At 31.5% G+C, this 11737-nt stretch overlaps 1 protein-coding gene across 3 annotated transcripts in view; it reads left to right on the top strand.

The window, feature by feature from the left end:
• LOC101887638 (major facilitator superfamily domain-containing protein 6) overlaps positions 1 to 11737 on the top strand; it is a 53731-nt gene that overhangs the window by 24671 nt on the left and 17323 nt on the right. The window contains exon 1 of one of the 3 annotated variants that reach the window (XM_020037407.2): positions 9483 to 9656. The exons of the other annotated variants lie outside the window; for them this stretch is intronic. The gene's annotated coding sequence lies outside the window, so the exon portion shown is untranslated. Of the gene's footprint in view, positions 1 to 9482; positions 9657 to 11737 lie in introns of those variants that run through there. 3 annotated transcript variants of the gene reach the window in all.

Here is an 11737-nt window from a genome sequence, read left to right as displayed (position 1 = left end):
AGTATTATTAATAATCGTTGATTTAAAAAAAAAAAAAAACATTTTTAAGGATTAATAACAATCGTAAATTTAAAAAAAAACATTTTTAAGGATTAATAACAATCGTGGATTTTTTAAAAAATATTTTTTAAGAATTTTGAATAATCGTGGATTTTTTAAAAAATATATTCAAGGATTTTTAATAATCGTGGATTTTTTAAAAAAAAATATTCAAGAATTTTTAATAATCGTGGATTTTTTTAAAAATATATTCAAGGATTTTTAATAATCGTGGATTTTTTAAAAAATATATTCAAGGATTTTTAATAATCGTGGATTTTTTAAAAAATATATTCAAGGATTTTTAATAATCGTGGATTTTTTAAAAAATATATTCAAGGATTTTTAATAATCGTGGATTTTTTAAAAAATATATTCAAGGATTTTTAATAATCGTGGATTTTTAAAAATGATTTTTCGAAGACTATTAATAATCGTGGACTTTTAAAAATGATTTTTCGAAGACTATTAATAATCGTGGACTTTTTAAAATATATATTTAAGGATTGTTAATAATCGTGGATTTTTTAAAAATTATTTTTCGAAGACTTTTAATAATCGTGGATTTTTTAAAAAATATATATCGCAGACTTTTAATAATCGTGGATTTTTTAAAAATTATTTTTCAAAGACTTTTAATAATCGTGGATTTTTTAAAAAATTATTTTTCAAAGACTTTTAATAATCGTGGATTTTTTAAAAAATATATATCGCAGACTTTTAATAATCGTGGATTTTTTAAAAAATATATTCAAAGATTGTTAATAATTGTGGCTTTTTTAAAATTTATTTTTCGAAGACTTTTTATAATCGTGGATTTTTTAAAAAATATATTCAAAGATTGTTAATAATCGTGAATTTTCTTAAAAATATTAATTATTGTGGATTTTCTTAAAAATATTTTCGAAGCTTTTAATAATCGTGGATTTTTAACAAATATTTTAGGATTATTAATAATCGTGGATTTTTTTTAAAACATTTTTAAGGATTAATAACAATCGTGGATTTTTTAAAAAATATTTTTAAAGAAGGGTATAAAAAGTCGCGAATTTTTTAAAAATATTTTTCGGATAATATTAATAATCGTGTTTTTTTTTAATTTTGGAGACGATTACTGATTGTGGATTTTTTTAAAAAAAATATTTTTTTCATGGACATCAACAAACGTGGATTTTTTAAACTTTTTTTCATGGACATCAACAAACGTGGACTTTTTAAGAAAATATTTTTTCAAAGTCATCAACAACCGTTGATTTTTTTTAAAATTAACGTAATTTTTTTTAATATTTCTTCAGTCATCAACAAACGTGGATTTTTTTAAAATATAGGTGGATTTTTTAAATATTTTTTCAAAGTCATCAACAAATGTGGATTTTTAAAAAATGGTTTTTTAAGTCAATAAACAAACGTGGATTTTTTGAAAAATACTTTTTGAAGTCAATAAGCAAACGTGGTTTTTTAAAAATATTTTTTGAAGTCAATTACCGAACCTGGATTTTTTTGAAAAATATTTTTTGAAGTCAACCTGGATTTTTTAAAAATATTTTTTGAAGTCAGTTACCAAACTTGGATTTTTTTAAAAATATTTTTTGAAGTCAATAAACAAATTTGGATTTTTTTAAAATATTTTTTGAAGTCAATAAACAGACGTCGATTTTTTAAAAATATTTTTTGAAGTCAATTATCAAACCTGGATTTTTTAAAAACATATTTTAAAGTCAATTACCAAACCTGGATTTTTTAAAAATATTATTTTAAAGGACACCATCAAAGGTGGATTTTTTAAAAATATTTTTTTAGGTCAATTACCAAACCTGGATTTTTTGAAAAATATTTTTTTAGGTCAATTACCAAACCTGGATTTTTGTGAAAAATATTTTTTGAAGTCAATTACCGAACATGGATTTTTATACCCTACAACACTATGTGTTGGGGGTATTATAAGTTTGATTGGGCCAAAAATTATGTAACACCTCGAAATATTGATTTCCCACATAGGAAAGTATATATGGATCTTCCTAGCTCGCCGAGCTGAGTCGATCTAGCTATGTATGTCCGTCCGTCCGTCTGTCCGTCTGTCCGTCTGTCCGTCTGTCCATGTTAATTTGTAATCACTCTACAGGTCGCAATTATGGCCCGATCTTCACGAAATTTAGAATGTAGGTGGGGCTTGGACCAGAATAGAACCCTATTGCTTTTGGAGATGATCGCCAAATGTTTAGGGGTTGAAATGGACCAAATACTGAAAAAATGTCGGATTTTGCAGTAGCTATACAGGTCGCAATTATGGACCAATCGACGCGAAATTTCGCATGTAGATAGAGTTTAGGGCGGGGAAGAAGCCTACTAATTTGGGTGGTCATCGGATAATATTTAGCGGGTAAAATATACCATATCTTTTGTGTTGAAAAAAATCAAAATTTTTCATTAAACCGTGAATATTTTAAATCCCGGCGAAATCACAAAGCCATCAATAGGTTACTTCTGACCTTTACATTGATGTTATTATCCAACCGTGAATATTTTAAATCCCGGCGAAATCACAAAGCCATCAAAAGGTTACTTCTGACCTTTACATTGATGTTATTATCCAACAAATCGGATATATAGCAAAATATGTGCGATATATATATATATATATATATATATATATATATATATATATATATATATATATATATATATATATATATATATATATATATATATATATATATATATATATATCTATCAAAGGAGATATGCTTGAAAAATCTCTTATATGTCGAGACGGCTGAACTGATTTTGACAGTTCTCATTAATTCCGAATGGCCTCTTGGCAGGAAAGAAAAAACGTCTAAAAAAATCGCAAAAAAATATCTCTCTAAAGATGAAAATATTGATTTTGTAAAATTTTCTCATGTTTTTTTCAATTTTGTCATATTTTTGGCATATTTTCATTTTGAATTAAATATTTTTTAATATTTCTACAGCTAACAAAACTAAGTAGTTAGGATATCAGGATATCATATACAGATCTCATTTATGGCCCGATCCTTACGAAATTTTGCATGGGGATAAGATGAGGGTCAGAATAGAAGTCTACTCTTTTTGGAGATGATAGCCATATATTAAGGGGTTGAAATGGACCAAAAACTGCAAAATTGTCGGCAGGTCGTAATTATCGCCCGATCCTCACGCACATTTGAATGGGGGTTACCGCACATTGCAAAAGCCAAGCTGTTTTGGATGGCCATCCAAAAATATTCAATGTGTGAAGGAGTTTGCCAACTTTTGTAGACAAAATATGAAAATGTCCATTCCAGTGACTTTTTGGAGAATTCACAAATACAGGAAAGACGCACTTCCGACTATTTCGTTAACGCTGATTTCGTTGAAGAATATAGTTAAATGGCTGTATCTCATATAGATGCGTTTCAGTCAAAAACCAATAATAAATGTTAATCTTTTGCCACTTCTGAGAGATTATAGATCTTTGGGAAATATTGGTTCCAGATCTAGGAAGACCATTTAAGTGCAACATCTACAAATAAATTGGAAATGATCAAATCAGTTAAAGTTGCTATTATTCGAAAACTAGAGAACGAAACCTGATGGTTTTCTTTTATTATTTGTCACAATATCTTGTGGAATTCTTTCGAGTATCTCGCCTATATAAAATGTATCGTTTATTATAGTGTTGTAGGGTATTCAACGGTCGGCCCCGCTCGACTGTAGCCTTTGCTTACTTGTTTAAAAATACTTTTTGAAGTCAACCTGGATTTTTTATAAATATTTTTTCAAAGGTCACCATCAAACGTGGATTTTTTTAGAAAATATTTTTTCCAAGATCGCCAGCAAACGTGGGTTTTTTAAATATTTTTTCGCAAGGTCACCTACAAACGTGGATTTTTTTTTTAGAAAATATTTTTTCTGAGGTCATCAACAAACGTGGATTTTTTTAGAAAATATTTTTTCTAAGGTCATCAACAAACGTGGATTTTTTTAGAAAATATTTTTTCCAAGGTCATCAATAAACGTGGATTTTTTTTAGAAAATATTTTTTCTGAGTTCATCATCAAACGAAGATTTTTTTAAAAATATTGGAAAACCAAGGTTCTAAAATTCATCAACAAAACTTTTTTTTAAATTTTGATAAGCTTCGACAAATATGGATTTTTTAAATATTTCTGTGAAGTCAATAAACAAACAAATGATTTTTGAAAAATATTTTTGTTCAAAAGGTCATTAAAACGTTGATTTTTTAAAATAATTTTTTTTTTTTTGAAAAGATCACCAAAAAATGTGGATATTTTTAAATTATAATTTTTTGAAAGGTCATCAAAATCACGTGAATTTTTTGAAAAATATTTTTTCAAATAGTTGATGACTAGAACGTCCTTTTTTTAAATACAACTATTTAAAAGGTCATAAAAATTGCGTGAATTTTTGGAAAAATATTTTATTCTGATGCAATTCTGAATTTTCACGGATGGGTCTTTAAATTTGACCTGTATCAAAATCAGGAAATTTTTCTGTTTTTGGTCCATTACAACCACTAAATATTTGGCGAACCTCGAAAAAGCAATCGACTTCTATTCTGACCCTAACCCCAACTCTATGTAAATTTTCCTGAAGATCGGGCCATAATTGTGACTGTAGCCTGAATAATGGACTGACGGGCAGACACCCATGGCTAGATCGACTCAGCGGCAAGATAGGACCAATATTTCTCAGTGTTACAAACTTTTTAACCCAATAGTGTTTTAGAGCATAAAAATGATTCTTCAAAATCCTTTCCCTCCCAAAACGGCAACCCTAATTTGTCTTTATTTACTCACTATTTTTTAGAATATGACTGACTTCAAAAGAATTGCATTCGTATATTCATAATTAACGTTCGGTTCGAGTAAATCAAGTCCAAGTTGTATTGTAAAGACTATAATTTTTAGTGAACAACATCATCGGCACAAGGCAATCAGATAATCAGAAACTTAGATTCGAATTCAAAACACGTTGACAGTTTTGGTTGTTGTTGTTTTTTTTTCGGTGTCTGAGAGATGTTAATTTTTAGTTAACAAAAAAGAATCTTGAATTGCAGTGGGAACTTGTTCGTTCGGCTTCTATTTGTTTGCTTTTTTACCGGTTTGACGTGGTGTGAAAAAAATTATGACACACGGTTGCGATTTGCTATTTAAAAAAAAAAAACGGCTAAGGTATTAAAATTAGGCTTAACATCATTTTCGAATGGATTTTACGAGTATTTCAAATAATTTTGATACGTTCAACTTAAATAATAATTAAATGGTGGATTTTGTTGTTATTGTTATTGTTATTATGTATGAGCCGTCTCGGCTATTGTTTAAAACATAATTGTATTTTTTTAGTAACGCCTCTAAATTGGATTGTTTTGAGCGGTAACAAGCTTTAGTTTTTTGAGCAAGTTTTGTTTCTTAGCCGAACAATTGAGGTCATGTGGCACTGCAAATGGGTCATTAAGACATTTTATTTATAATTTTATGTTTAAAAGTTTGATTGATGTTTGAATAGGTTTTTGTACCCCACAAAATTATGGGTTGCGGGTATTTTTAGTTTGATTATGCCAATAATTTTGTAATACTTCGAAATATTGGTCCTAGACCCATGATGTAATATACAGGGTGAGATGAATAAACTGCAACCAACTTCAGACTGCTGGTATTTCTAAGCCACTCGTCCGACAGCTGTTAAAATTTTTTCAGTGACAGCTCATTATATTGTTTACAAGCGTGCAAAAGCATTTTGGTGAGAACTTTCCAGAAAAAAAGTTATCCGTAATGGAAATCAAGCGTGATAGTGGGATTTCTTTATATTTGGCTGGAAGATCACAAGTGACTATCGTTAAAGCACTCCAGCATTTAAATGTGAAGTAATCTTTTGTGTCTCGTACCATCGCTCGTTACCGTGATACTGATACTGGTAGCGTAGCCTGACATATGTCAAGGAAGTGGACGGAAGAAAACAGCAACATCAGCAAAAATGGTTCGATGGAAAGTAAAGAAGCGGCTTGATCGAAACCCGCGTCGCAATGGTCGAAAAATGGCTCGTGAGCTGAACATATCACAATATTCCATTCGGCAAATATTGTAAAATAAGCTCGGTGCAACGCCATTGAAATTCCAAAAATTGCAAGAACTTACACCGCAACAGTAGAAAAAATAGACTCAAAAGAGCTAAAGAGATGCTTCGCTTGGCCGAAAGTGGTGAACTGCCGAATTTGGTTTTCTCCGATGAGAAAACATTCGTTGTCCAGCAGTTTGTAAACGAACAAAATGATCGTGTCTACTTGCCAAAGAGGTCAGCTGAAAATGTGCATCTTCGGTTGGCCCCCAGAACCCAAGCCCCGGCCATGGTGTGGGCCGCCATAACAGCCGATAGTCGCTCTCCGCACGTATTAATCGACCGTGGCATCAGGATAAATTCCTAATATTTGCGTCAGTGCAAGGTCAGGTGCGAAAATTGACAATATCGGTCCTCTCCATCCATTACCTCCTCCACAAAGGGTCAAAATTTTGAATAATTACAACTCTCATAAAATGTGATGTAAGAGTCCGATTGTCTTCAAATTTCACAAATCCCAATAATTTTATTAACCAAAGGTGTGGTGTCAAGATGGAATACATCGGTTCACTCCTTCTGGTACCTCCCCGACATTAGATCGAAATTTTCAAAAAAGAAAAACAACAAGCGTCAAAATTTTGAATAACCAAAACGATCGTAAAATCTCAAATAAGCACCCGGTTCCCTTCATATTTCACATATCACAATATTTTTATACCCTCCACCTTGGAAAGGAGGGTATATTAACTTTGCCATTCCGTTTGTAACATGTCTAAATATTCGTCGTAGACCCCATAATATATAAGTCGATTTAACGATGTCCGTCTGTCTGTTGAACTCACGATACAGACCACATTATTTGGCGTAGAGCGTCAAAATTTAGCAGAATAATTTGTATTGTGTCTAGGTATAGTCCCCAAATAACGGTACCTCCCAATATTCGGTATTTTGATGATTTTTGCCGCATTTTTTCATAGATTTGTCTAAAAATTGGTATTTCTTGGTCATAGTGGGTTCTAGCTCCGGTGGCGAAACATTGCATATATAGGTCTACGTTTTGGTATAGCCCCCATATTACGGTACCTCCAGATATTCGGTATTTTTAAATAGCCAACTTTTTTTTTTCAAAAATGCCACCGCTATCTAAAACGTCAAATAGCTGATTTAAAAAACCTACTTAATTTAGAAAAGTTGGTCAAAAAGCACAAATAAAAGCAACTGCCGACACAAACATATTTTTTATTTCTGTAGTTTTTGGATAATTTTTTAATAGTATTCTCAAGTTTTGGCGAAATTGGTCAAAAATTATATTTTTCTAGTAATCGGCACCCCCTGGCAAATCTCTTTTTTTTTCTGTTCCTAATGTCGGCATTAAATATATAATAGAAAAATGCTTGATTTGTAGATTTTTTAATTTATAAAATGATTTTTGGACTGTTATTTACTATTATAAAATATTTCTGATTCCAAAAGTATTCAATTTAATTTACTTAAATCGATTATTAAGTTGACGCCACCACTAATGTTTTCTTTACAAACAACCACTATCGCACGCATTGGAAGACACTCACTGACAAAAACCGTTATTCTCTCGTAATAAATGATCGAAGCTCATTATTGTTTACAGAAAGAGAGCAGAGAACACTGTTGACGTTTTTTTGCAATTATTTCATTATTTGGTCAATTCTATCCTTAGTTATTTAAGTTTAAATATCAAAACTGCCGACTACTGGGACATGCCGACCTTAGGCGCACTTACCCTATTTTTATACCCTCCACCATTCTATGGAGGGTATATTAACTTTGTCATTCCGTTTGTAACTCCTCGAAATACTCATGTCAGACCCAACAAAGTATATATATTCTTGATCAGCGTAAAATTCTAAGACGATTTAGCCATGTCCGTCTGTTTGTCTGTCCGTCTGTCTGTCTGCTGTAATCACGCTATCTTTCGAATGAATTGAGATAGATGGCTACAATTTTGCACACATGTTTAGTTTTCTAGTAGGCAGGTTAAGTTCGTAAATGGGCCATGTAGTTCCACGTTTTCATATAGCCCTCATATTGCGGTACCTCCCGATATTCGGTATTTTAATGATTTTAGCGACATTTTTCACCTGAATTGTTTCAAATTTGGTATTTAAAGTTCGAAATGGATACTACATCCTAAGACAGAAAATTGTCTGTGCAAGTCCATTTCTTCATATAGCCTCCATATAACGGTACCTCCCGATATTCGGTATTTTAATGAATTTAGCGACATTATTCACCGGAATTGTTTCAAATTTGTTATTTGAAGTTCGAATTGGATACTTCACCCTAAGACAGAAAATTGTCTACGCTGGTTCAGGTCTTCGTATAGGGCCCATATATCAGTACATCCCTATATTCGGTATTTTGACGATTTTAGGTACAATACCCACCGAAATAGTTTGAGGTGTGGTATTTGAAGTTCGTAATGGATGCTACAGCCTATGACAGAAAATTGTCTATGCAGGTCCAGGTCTTCGCACAGCTCCGATATAACGGTACCTCCCTATATACGATATTTTGATGATTTTACAACATTATTCACCGTTTATTTCGAGTTACGAATTTGAATATGGTAATAGCTTATGACAAACAATGCCTAGGTAGGCCTACATAGTATACACCTCAATATAATGCCTATATTTGGTATTTTTTAAAATTTAACAGAATGTTTTAATGATTTTATTTTCTGAAAATTTCCAAATTCGTTCCGAATGGTGGAGGGTACTTTTTTGACTTGTTTTTTGTTTTGATTCACCATCCCATAATTAAAAAAGGAACAATGTAAATTTGTTACTCCAACTTGAGATTTTTATATCATATGTGTCATATTTCGCATATTCTTGTCAGACACAGTAAAAACATTTAAAAATTTAAAATTTTCAAATATTAAGAAAAAATGACTAAAATTGTGGCATACAAACAATAACGACCCGGTGACACAAATTTTAAAATATATTTGCTCTGTTCTAGAACCTACAGGAATCAAATCATCATAGAAGTATAAATTGCAGCAATCTACTAGTTTTGCACATTTTTTCGATATCTCAAAGGGAAAATCAGCTATCGTCGCAAAAACTTTTACATTCTTGCAGTTCTGAAATAAACTATTTCTTTTCTAAAAATAAAATACAGGAAATGACTTTTTTAATTTTTCTCACTCCACAATTTTTGCTCACCAGTGTTTCATTACAAGGAGAACTCTTATCATTCTTCGCCACAAACATCGAACGTACGAAGAAAGGTAAACATTTTTGTTTTTGCAATTTTAAAAATCGATTGCAATTCAAAAATAAACACCCAACCCAACTCCCAAACGTCAGTCGACCGGCAACAACAACTCTATAGACAACAAAAAAAAACAAACTCTTTGTCTGCGGACGCCACACAAGTTCTAAAAATAATTAACAAGATTTTGTGAAAAGCTACTAAATTTCTTTTGAAATCTCCCTCTCGACATTTACAAATTATGTCAATAAATTTTGAAGAAAAAAACCAGGAACCTAAAAGTACGTACCAAATATTATTATTGGAATTTCCAAAAATTGCAGCTTCAACTCAAATTTAACATGAATACTCAATCCGAAAGGGGTAATCCCCAGTTCGGTAGAAAACCTAGAGCGTTGCTACCCACCGGCGTGGCGTCTGTTAGTGTTTTTTTACGCGTATCGTATAAACGTCAGTTAAATAAAAAAATAACGTCAACAAAAAATACATTGTTATTCAAAGAACAGGTAAACTGGTTTTGTTTGTAAAAATCAAAACAGTGATGTCAATGCATAAAATAAATAAAAATCGCCAAATTAATATTATTATTATTATTATTTTTTTTTTTTTGAATAAAAAATTGGTATTTTTCAGAAACTGCAATAGTCTACAAATTTTGCCATTTATTTCGATATCATGAAGAAAAAATCAGTTATTGTAGTAACATATTTACATTTTCATATGTTCTGGAATGGGAAAAGGAACGAAAAAATTCAAGTAAAATAGTATCAGTAGGTTTTGCCGGAAAATTTATAACCCCCAGCCTTTAGTTATGATTATTCAAACTCTTAGGGGGGAGGTTCCCTTGGAGCAGTTGGCCAATATTTACCAATTCGTGTCTGACCTAATGCCATGTTTATGCTTGGCCTTTTTGTAGGGTTAACCTACTTTATTTTTATTTGAAGTATAGATAATGGATATGACAATTATAATCCAAATCCAGTGGGTTAACCCATTTATATGTAAACGTACTGTAAGACTTATAAAAATATTAGAACGTGCCAGATTTGGACTACATCGACTACTTCCTATACTTTATATGAGATATGTGCAAATTTTTGGAAAATTTGGAAATATGCGTGAGGTAACAGATATAGCGGACCGAAGTATTCCATTTTTATACTTCATCTAATACAGATAAAAATATTGGTGTGGGCAGAATTTGAAGGAAATCGAACATTTATATCCAATTTTATGCGAAATCATAAATTTCGATATCTTTCATATTCATATCAGATTTGTGGTTAAGAGAAATATTTAGATATAGCAAGTTGTAAAGAATAGCCGACTTGTTTCGCAATATATGACAGATATAAGTATTGGAAATTGTGATCCTTTGTGGGTGAGGCACCAGAAAGGGTTGGCAGATGTATATCATCTTCACAACAGATTTTGCGCTAGCAAAAATATTTGGGGTGGAGGAGATGGATGGATGAATTTGGATGCTTATTTCGCTTTCTTTGAGCGTTTTGTTTTCCAAAAAATCTTGAACCCTATGTGGGGGTGGTACCAGAAGAAATGGTGCGATCTTTACCACCTTCATAACAGATTTTGTGTTGATGAAAATATTAAGGTTTACCAAGTCTGAATGAAATCGGATGTTAATTTCGCGTTTTATGAGCTTCATGGTAACTCAAAATTATGACCCTTTGTTGGGTAGGTACCAGAAGGAGTGGACCGATATATTCCATTTTCATACCAGACCTTAGGCTAATAAAAATATTGCGATGTGTGTAATTTGAAGAGAATCAGATGCTTATTTCAGATTTTATTAACCTTTTTGGTAATTCAAAATTTTGACCCCTTGTGGGGGAGGTACCAGAAGAAATGGTTCGATCTCTACCATATTTAAAAAAGATCTTGTGTTGATGGAAATATTGAGATGTGCCAAGTCTGAATGGAATCGAATGTTAATTTCATGTTTTATGAATTTCATGAATATTCAAAATTTTGACCCTTTGTGTCGGAGGTACCAGAAGGAGTGGACCGATATATTCCATCTTCGCACCAGATCTTGGGTTAATAAAAATATTGTGATGTGTGAAATTTAAAGAGAACCGGATGCTTATTTCGGATTTTATGATCGTTTTGGTTATTCAGAACTTTGACCCTTTGTGGGGGAGGTACCAGAAGAAATGGTTCGATCTCTATTATATTTATAACAGATACTGTGTTGATGGAAATATTGAGATGTACCAACTCTTGAATGGAATCGAATGTTAATTTCGCCTTTTATGACCTTCATGGATATTCTAAATTTTGACCCTTTGTGGAGGAGTTATCAGAAGGAGTGGACCGATATATTGCATTTTCACAGCATGCC

This window comes from Musca domestica, unplaced genomic scaffold (assembly GCF_030504385.1).
Source record: "Musca domestica strain aabys unplaced genomic scaffold, Musca_domestica.polishedcontigs.V.1.1 37, whole genome shotgun sequence".
NCBI lineage: Eukaryota > Metazoa > Arthropoda > Insecta > Diptera > Muscidae > Musca > Musca domestica.
Note: the sequence above shows the minus strand (reverse complement) of the source record. Positions and strands in the feature narration are given on the sequence as shown.